The sequence below is a fragment of the Microtus pennsylvanicus genome, chromosome 2, assembly GCF_037038515.1.
Source record: "Microtus pennsylvanicus isolate mMicPen1 chromosome 2, mMicPen1.hap1, whole genome shotgun sequence".
Taxonomy (NCBI): Eukaryota; Metazoa; Chordata; class Mammalia; order Rodentia; family Cricetidae; genus Microtus; species Microtus pennsylvanicus.
The window spans coordinates 101,183,366-101,193,307 of record NC_134580.1 but is presented as its reverse complement, the minus strand read 5'-3'; positions in this window follow the sequence as shown (position 1 = coordinate 101,193,307).

The following is a 9,942-nucleotide window of genomic DNA, read 5'->3' as shown; positions in this document are numbered from 1 at the left end:
AAGGAACTCAGCTAATTTGAAAGCACAGGTCCAGCATAACCACTGTCGCCATTTCAGAGAATGAAACTGATTTGACCATGCTTAATGCAGATCTAGATATGCTCTTTCTCCAATCCAAAGCTAATAATTGCTAAAATGCTCTGATCTCCAATGCGATAACAACAAATTAACATAGAATTAGCCCAAATTGGCATTTCAATTTTACCCTTTGCACAACTGGTACACCGATTCGTTGGCAAATCCAGTTTGTGGTTTGTTCTGTTTGTCTAAGGAATCCTGGGGCTTGTGTGCTGGTGACTGGGAAAAGGGTGTGGAATGGAAATGATGTGCTTGTAAACCCCAGGGGAATGGAGTCAATAAGTAAGGACCGACCTGAGACTGAGCACAGCTGAGAACGCTGGACCCCAAAAGTGACTGGGAAACTTTGAGGGAGAATGGAGTTCCTGAGTGGAAACATGGAACTTTAACTCCTGGGGAAAGTAGAGTCAAAATGTTGTTGAACCCAAAGAACAAGAGGCTGGGGTCACAGCTTAGCCTAAGTACCTAAGCTTTAAAGTGGGTTTTCTTTGTCACAGTACAATATAAAATCGGTCGTAGTGTTGACGTGTTTGTTCTATAGCCAAACCCTCTGTTCAAATGATTTGACTATCTAGTCAGGAAATACGCACTTTACAAATCAACTTGATAGAGAAGTATGGAGGGGTCAAAAGGAGAAAATAATTAAGGAAGATTATTGGACTTCATCAAAATAGGCTATTGCATTTCATGTTTATCTGTTCCAGCGTATCTAACCATCACCCAAAAACAAAGGGCCAGTCACATGGATAAGACAGGTTCCCCTTTTAAGAAAACACACCAGTTTAGACAAGTCTGGGCACTGTTTACAGAAAGACATTTCAGGAACCCTGGTGAACTCAAGTAAGACTGTGCATGATGCTGTCCAGTCATACCCCAGACTATCAACAGCATCCTGCTGTGTTTGTGGCTACCAGTTCACAGGTGACTCGTGTGCACATTAGAGTTGACACTGAGTTCAGATGACTGTTCCTTCCCTGTAAACATGTTGAGAGAGGCACAAGTGTACAACTAAAAGCGAAGACTTCTGTGGAGAAGGCGGCAATGTTCCCTTCTTTCTTACTTTCCCTTTAAGAGTCTTCCCAAAATACACACGCATTTTTTGCATAAGAAGTAAGTGAAAAACCAAAGAGCATACATGCATCTGTTTAGCATTTACAATGAGAACTGCAGGACAGATCAACCAGCAAACAGTGGATCCAGCTACTTACAAAGTATGAGATCAAAGAAAGAATGGGAGGGATTCAGAGGTAGTCTCACATGCCCCAAGTACATGGTAGTGAAGTTTTGACAAAGCACTTTAATGTTCAGCATATTAAAATTTTTAAAAGGAAATCAACAATGACACAAAGAGGGAAGAAAAATCCTGAAACCCAAAGCAACAAAAACAAATGAACCAATTACATTTCAAATGAGTTCCATAAACACAGTGAAGGAGAAAATAGAACAAAGTATTGATCCAAGTAATTTATTGACTTGGCATTTGAATACACTGGTCATTGAGAGACTGTGAATGGGAAGAACAACTAATAAAAATCTGAATTCTCCCCAACCCCTATGTGTGTGTGATTGTGTGTGTGTGTGTGTGTGTGTGTATGTCAGTTCATACAAATAACAAATGCAAAACAAAGTTCCCCAACAGCCAGAAATGAAGGAGCATAAAGCTAGATACATAAGCTAATGAACCCGGAGTGGGGTTCGTCAGTATGTGAGAGGAAGAAACTTCTTACCCTCACAAGACCCAGTGGTGAGAATACACACTGGGACCATAAAGTCAAGGTTCATAAAGAGCTGTTCCTCAGTGGAGAGCCTAGCTCCTTTTTGCTAGGCAGGGATGTAACAAGAAAACTCATCTTCATGAGGGGAAGACCTCCCTACTAGACACAGCAGATCCTAGCCAGTTCCATACACATATGTAGAGCCTAAATTTATACTCCCTGTGTGTTCTGGGAACCTGCAATGAACAGATTGCTGTAAAAAATGAACCCCAAATAAGTGAAGCCCCTTGGGCTTCCAACAAAGAGTACAAAACTGTTCAAAGCAAGCCTTCTAAAGCGCAAAGAAATAGTCATTTCTGAGACAAACACACACACACAAACACATACCACGCATACACAAATACATTCTAGCTGGAAATGGGCCCACAATACTGGAGAAAGCAAAAACTGTCAGGAAGGATCTATGGCCACTCTAGACAGGAAGAGCTGTATGCACCTTAGCAAGGGTCCAAAAGAGATGATTAAATAATGCTGCTAATGACAAAAGAAAAGAACTTTTGAAAACAAGGAAAGGGCGGGTCCTATAGGAATAAGGAAAGACTGATGAACTTGGAACTGACCACTGAAAACTTCTGAGTGAAAATGAGCAATTCGGGAGACAGGATAAAAAGAACAGATTCGAGACGGCTGTCGGGAACACAAATATGAAGAAATCACGCGAAACAAAGCAATGAGACACAAAGAGAAAACAGGAGAAACTTAAAAATACATCTTACTGGAATTCTAAGAGCAGAGAAATTAGACAAGGAGGTAATAACAATAATCATATAATGACTGAGAATTTGTGAGGACTGATTAAAAAATCATGAGGACGTTTGTTAGAGTTCAAGGCAAAAAAATTACAGACAGCAATATGCAAACTAGTTCAGTAAAGCGACTGTTTTATTTATTTTTATTAGTTCCTTGAGAATTTCATGCCAGGTTCTTTGATCATACACACACCCTTCCCACTCCTTTCAGATTTGCCCCCTTCCCTACCCACCGCAGTCTGTATTCTCCATTTTTAATCCATCAAGCTACACTGTGCCCATATACTCCTGGGTGGGTGCCCTTCCGTTGGAGTGTGGTTGACCTACCAGAGGTCACACCACAATAGAAAATCTGACTCTTCTCCGAGCAGCTATTAATTGCTATTAACTCCTCAACTCAGGGTGAGACTTTGCCTGCCTCCCTGCCTCATGCTGGGATTTTTGTCTGGCTTGAGTTTGCACAGGTCTTAAGCATGCTGTCATGAATTCTGTGAATTTCGATGTACCACTGTCCTGCAGTGTCTAGAAAACACCATTTCCTTGTAGCCATCCACTTCCCCCTGCTTGCTGTCTTCCCAGACCGTCTTCCACGATGATTCCTCCACCTTTGAAGATGGGGTGTAATATAGATGCCTCATTTAGGGGTACAATTTCTCTGTTCTCTGTTCCTTGATGAGCTGTAAAACTCTGTGCTAATCTCAACCTACTAGGGTAAAAAGCTTTTCTGGTGGAAGTTGAACAATGCTAATTTATGGGTAGAGCTATAATTATGACTATTGTATAAGGTAAAAGCAGGACATCCAGAAAATCAAGAGGTAGAGGAATCACAAAGGCATGAGACGAAGAGGTTACTTGAGTCCAAAGAGCTAGGTGGAGAAGTTTGTCTTAACAGCAGCCAGACCAGCAGCAGACTACAGCCAACCCCTGTGTCCAACTGGAAGCCTGGGAGCCAGCACCTACCTCAGCCTCCGTGCCTGCAGAGCTTCTGCCAGAGCCTGACATTAAGGAGGCTCAGTCAGAAGGCAAAGGGCAGGACAGATGCAGTCCATCTGTGCCAATGGCAGTGCCCCATCCCTGCAGCCCCAAGTTCGGTCAGTTTCCCTTAGCCCCGCCCCATCTTCGTGAACAGTCTTAGGCTGTGTGGTAGGCAATGTACCATCTGCCTCTGGCCAGACCCGGACTGTGGTGCGTGTGTGTGTGTGTGTGTGTGTGTGTGTGTGTGTGTGTGTGTAGAGGATAAGAAAATAGAACATAAAAAAGGCAAGGAGAAAAATTTGAATAACTTACTTAAAAGCTACCGCATGTAGGTTTGAGCCTACTTTTCACTTACCGCATTGTCTGATTCCCCTACAGTGAATGCAGAGTACCAAATGACACAAAAATCCAATCTTCTAAATTATCCCGCCTGAAACAAAACAGATTCCTATTTAATTAACTTACTACTGGACTGACCATCATTCCTAACCCAGAATTCCTGCCTGATGTCAGAGAAATTGGTGATGTATCTGGGGTAAAAGTAAGAGGCATCCAAATCCAGGAGTACACAATAACTTGTGAGAAGTAAATTATTCTGTAAACAAAGTTAGGTATATCATTTCTTAGGCTCAGTAAAATACGCTCACCGCAAAGATCTGATGTCCAACACTCACATTTGCAGCATTGACATTCACACCTATAAAAACAGCGAAAATCCTGTAAGATCTAAGCTCTATCTTCTGTTTTAAATATGTAAAGATGAATTTTGAATTTGAAAATATTGCAGTAAAATTTCCCCTCTGACTATCTAGAATGCCTGAAGAAATAGCTGGGCCTTCACTTGGCCAAGGCAGAAGTTTGAACTTCTGTGCATAAGTCCTTGCCAGATATTTTTAGATCTGCTCTCACAGCTAACCATTACTTGAAACTCAAATAGCCATAAGATAGGACTTGGGTGACATCTGGCTTTTGACAGATTAGAAGGCAGTCTTCCTTTGATCTCTTGCTTCAGGATGCTGAACCTTCCTTCTAAAGGCGAAGCTAGTGGTCATAGCCAGCAGGACAGAGCGCCATCTACTGACAGTCAAACTGGTTCCTTGGCTTCCCCCGAAGGCCTTGACTAGTTTTTTCCTGCTCAGACTACTATGTGAGAATTAACAAGGTTTCAGCCAGGAATTGGTAGGACAGGAACTTATGGCCACAGGCCAAAACTTAACTATATCAAAATTCCCAAGCCTTTAGTGAGAACTCTTTGCTATTACCAACGTAATGATATTACGTAGGGATGATGAAACAGGATGTCAGATACAAGCACCTAGTTCTTGGCATTTAGAGCAGAAACGACATCATCCCAGGCCTCTTCTGAGGCATTCAGGAAGAGGTAAAGGGAGAAGAGCCAGCTAGCAGCCTTCTGGTACTGCTGATATTGGGGCCTGCTGATTCCTCATGCCCTGTTACATCCCTGGAGAGATTAACCAAGTCCTGTCTCCTTCCTTTATCTAATGTGAAAAACTGTGTGGAGAAGGGGGAGAGAAAAGGAGGGGACACTCTCCATATGGTGAGCTTCCATGCTGTAGAGGCTATACATCTGGACATCTCAAGCAGGCCAGAACAGACTCAAACTCAGTCACCAGCCATGGGCTTGATGGGTCAGGCAGGTCAATAAAAGGTCCCACAGGCAATAGGCAGAAAGCCTCTGCAGGGACCAGAAGTCAATCCCTAGGAGACAAAAGGCAAATGAAGCTCCTTCTTGACAATATTCAGATTGGCATGCACATGTGCATGTATTCCACTGAGATTGGCATGCAGATATGCATTTATTCCACCCAGTTGGCATGCAAATGTGCATGTATTCCACCAAGATTGGTATGCAAATGTGCATGTATTCCACCCAATTGGCATGCAAATGTACATATATTCCACCCAGATTGGCATCCACCCAGATTAGCATGCAAATATGCATGTATTCCACCCAGATTGGCATGTAAATGTGCATGTATTCCACCCAGACTGGCATGCAAATGTGCAAGTATTCCGCCCAGCTCCAAAATTCTATGCCAAGCTATGAGCCTATGTAAACCCGCGATAAACGCCAATAACATCCAGGGCAGCATCAGAACCAGACAACCCCGGCTTCTTGATATGTTCTTCCCTGATAGCCAACTGTCCCTTTAGGTCTACACACTTCCTGACTATGTCATTCCTCTCACTAGGCCCTTTCTTGACTGAAAACTGAAGGGTAAATGGAAAAATCCCTCAGCGCCACCGCAGAAAGGCACAGCGTATCCGGAATAATTCTAGATGCCACTGTCCGTAGAGTCCATCACTTTGTTTTGCATTCTCCCTGCCCAATTGGAATTACCAGGCCTTACACTTTCCCTCCCTTATTTTCTAGGTTTTCAAGCCATCTGCAGCAAACTCTACCACGCTCTGTCAAGGAGCACTGAGCCTTATGAGTATCTAACACTGGACAGAGTCCTTCCTGTTTTAATGTTCTGATTCATTGTGATGTTTTCCTATTTTTTGAAAAAATAATTTTATGTGATCATATCTCCCCTCCCCCAGCCCTTCCCAGAGCCTTCTACTTTCCTACCTATCTAACTTCATTTTCTACATAGAGCCCTGAGCCCTGGGGTGGGGCAGGGGGTACTGAGGAAGGCATCTCCTTTAGGATTGAGTATTCCAAGGTCCCTCACTCTCTGCAAGTTGCCCAATAGTGGATTTCTGTGTTAATTACTACCTAGTGGGAAAAAACTCTGATTAGAGTTGTGTGGAACACTGGTCTATGGGAACAACACCTTGTTCCTTAAGCAGGAAAATAGCATTAGATTTTTCCCTAGGCTCACGACCTACGTAGTCTCAGGTTCTTGAGCACATTAGAGGTGTCAGGTATTGGTTCCATCCCTTCAAATGGGTCTTAAATCTGATCAAAAAGTGTTTGGTTGCTCCCATAATGGTTGTGCCACTCTTCCTTTTCTAGAATTAGATTTTTGAGGAAAGGCTGCCTCACAAACCCAGCTAATCCTCAGCAGAGCCCAGTGCTGATGACCGCCTCATTATCTACACAATAGAATTGTTATCCAGTCACACATACACACTTCTTATTGAGAGTGGAGGAAGACAAAGGTCTTTAGTTTCCTGTGTACATCCGCCTGTGTGTCCCCTTCCCGGCCCTCACATCAGCAGTTTTTATATCTTGTCAACCTTTCAAGGTCTCTTATCTCACCATCTCCACTCCTGCTCAGAGGAAAGAATAGGAATAAACGCACAATGCTTGCTTCAGAAGCGCACGCCCACACAGGGTGTATGCGGTCCTTCGCTGCATCTTTCCCTCTCACCGCCAATGTCCATGCTTAAATCTGTACAAAGACCTTTTCTCACTAAACTCCAATTTTGCTTTCTAAAAAACAATAAGCCCCTTTCTTTTTCTACTGCCCCTGAGTCTGCCAACTTTTCACTTTACTCGTTCAGCCTGCTTTCTTATACAACCCGAGACCACCAGCTCCAGCCTGGCACTGCCCACAGTGGATTAGGCCTTCCCACATCATTATAAAGTTAACTAGTATTCTTATTGAATTGTATTATAGAAACTAAACAAGGAAAGAAACAAACTACTGTTTTTAATACATATGACAATTCAGAGAGCCTGGGTTGTTCCAGAAAAAAAAGAAGAAGACTCCAAAGAGATAATTTGAGCTTCAGGGCTGAGAAGTACCAGTTGTAAAAATAAACGGTTCAAGAACAAAAGAGGTCACAAGTACAGAGTGCCCAATATGGAAAGGAGCTTGTTAAGCCCCAATGCTCAAGAGAGTTGGTGGCCACAGGGAGGAGCGTGGGAAAAGGAGGGAGGACCCGATTGTGCATGGTTGATGGGCTGTTGCAGGGACTTTAGGCTTCACTCTATAGGACATAGCAATATTGAGGGTTTTTTTTTTAAGTTATCTGCATGTTTAAAGATCATTCTGGCTGTGGGTTGAAGGGTAAGAAAAAATAGGAAGAGAAAGACCATTGGGAGGCTATTACAGTCACCCAAGATAGACATGGTGGTGACCGGCAGAAGATGGAAAGTAGACACACAATGAATAAACAGCGGCATGTTGTCTGCAGTGAAACTGCAATGATCTCCTCAAGGGAGTTATTTGGGTTAGAACATTAGCGATTACGTGAAGGCAGATAACCCTCTTACAACTGAAGGAATGCTTTGTTTCTAAACGTGGTTTTCCACAGAAGGCAGGCCATCACAACTGTCTACAATCAAAGCAATGTTTCATTGGGTGTGTCGCTCTAGAATTGATAGAAATGACTTTGTCCCAGGAGGGATGTACACTATACATGCAAGTTCTTTTTCTCCTAAGACATATCCTAGTGATATTATTTTTAAGTTATCAAAAATGAGTTTTACAAACCTTCTATAAGATAAGAAAGCAAACAAAATGGCCATTACTACAACAATCACGGTAGAATTAACAGACATGTTTTACAACATTCATAAAGCATCATCCATAAAGCATTTTAAGTTTTACAAATTGTATTTGGTAGTATTATGCAAGCCTCCTGAGGTAAATATATGTGGCGCATTTATGAACTAGAAGTTACAAATAATTTTAGCTTAAACGGCTGTATTGATTTGTGGATAGGTAAACCTCATCTATAGATGTTAATAACCATATTCATGATAGCTTTTATATTATATTTTCAGTCAAGAGAGCAGCCCCAAGAGAAAGACAACTTTCCTTCAGCCCTGCTGTCAGCATACTCCACTAACTTTCTTTCTGTTGACACATAGTTCCTAATTTAAAGTCACCTTTTTTTGCTCCCCTTTCTCTGCTTCCAAACCCTAGCAACTTCTTCTCTCTTCTTCTCAATAGGTTGTGTCAAAGAAAATTAGCACCAGTGCATCACTAGTAAAGGAAGAACAATCAAATCACTTGTGTTTACTAATAACTAATATTTCAGAGAAGTGGAGAATGGCAATGGGGATTGAAAAATCAATATGAACAAAACATATGAACATATGTATGTGAAAATTCCATAATAAAGTCAATTATTTTATATGCTAACTTAAAAATATCAAATGACTAACACTTAAACTAACTTTTCTATGCAATCCACTCACCTCTGGGCATCAGTGCTCAATGTTGTAATCCAAAGCTCTCTGAAGGCTAAAGTAGGAAAATTACAAAGTCAACTCCAGTCTTCAGACTACACAGCAAGACCCTACCTCAAAACTGATCACAATATAGAGATTTTAAATATTATTTATATTTATAAATACATACATTAAAATAAATTAGTCCCACTCTCAAATACTATTATATCATCCAGAATAAAAATAAAGGGCACATGGAAATGTTCCACTTAAGGAAATAATTCTTTTAATAAGGGGAGGAAAGGAGAGCTGTGGCCATAGAAAAGCAAAGGAAAGCAGTAGAAATTTTGCTAACTTAAGGGCTAATCCATCTCCATCCACTTCTCTTGGGATAGTTTTCAAAACAAAACTGCAAAGTAATTAGCTTTTATTAAGTATATAAACTTAGGGAACATTAAGCTAATATGAAAGCTAATAACCTTTTTAGGAAGGTCACATCTATTACCACACAGAGAATAAACAAATTCAGCAAACAGAAGACACAATGGCAAGAATAAGCAAAACCAGGACTGAGACATTTTAAAAGAACAGATTTTTTTTCTGAGATGTCAAGTTAATTATCATTTGTTCCTTTATAATGGAACAAGACTGGTTGTTGGGAAGCCATCAAAAGGACTTGAGGCTAAAATGTATGCACAGTGTAATATAAATTAAAATTTTTTCAAATAATAATACACAAGAAATTTGGCTGTATAAAGAAGTCTGAATGAGGAGACCCAAGTCTACCCAGAGCTAGGAATTCTGTATACTAGCCCAAATTCGCATGCATGTAAGTGGAGGTAGCAACTTCATGTTTCTAAAATGGCCATCCTTTGTGCTTACATATACAGGCTGATCTCTCTCTTTCTTCTTACTTCCTTCCCTCCTTCCTTGGTTCTTCCTTTCTTTCTTCTCTCATACATTATATTTTAATTGCAGTTTCCCCTCGAGGCCTCCACTCCTCCCTGCACTCCCAGGTGTCCCCTCTCCCCTGGATCTATTCCTCCTTCATTTCCTTCTTTAAAAAAATAGAGCAGGCCTCCCAGGGATATCAACCAAACACAGCATAGCAAGTTAGAATAAGACTAGGCACAAACTCTTATGTCAAGGCTACAACCCAGTAGGTGGAAAAGGATACCAAGAGTGGGCAAAAGAGTCAGAAATACCTCCACTTCCACTATTAGGAATTCCACAAGAACACCAAGCTGCACAACCATAACATTATGCAGAGGACCTA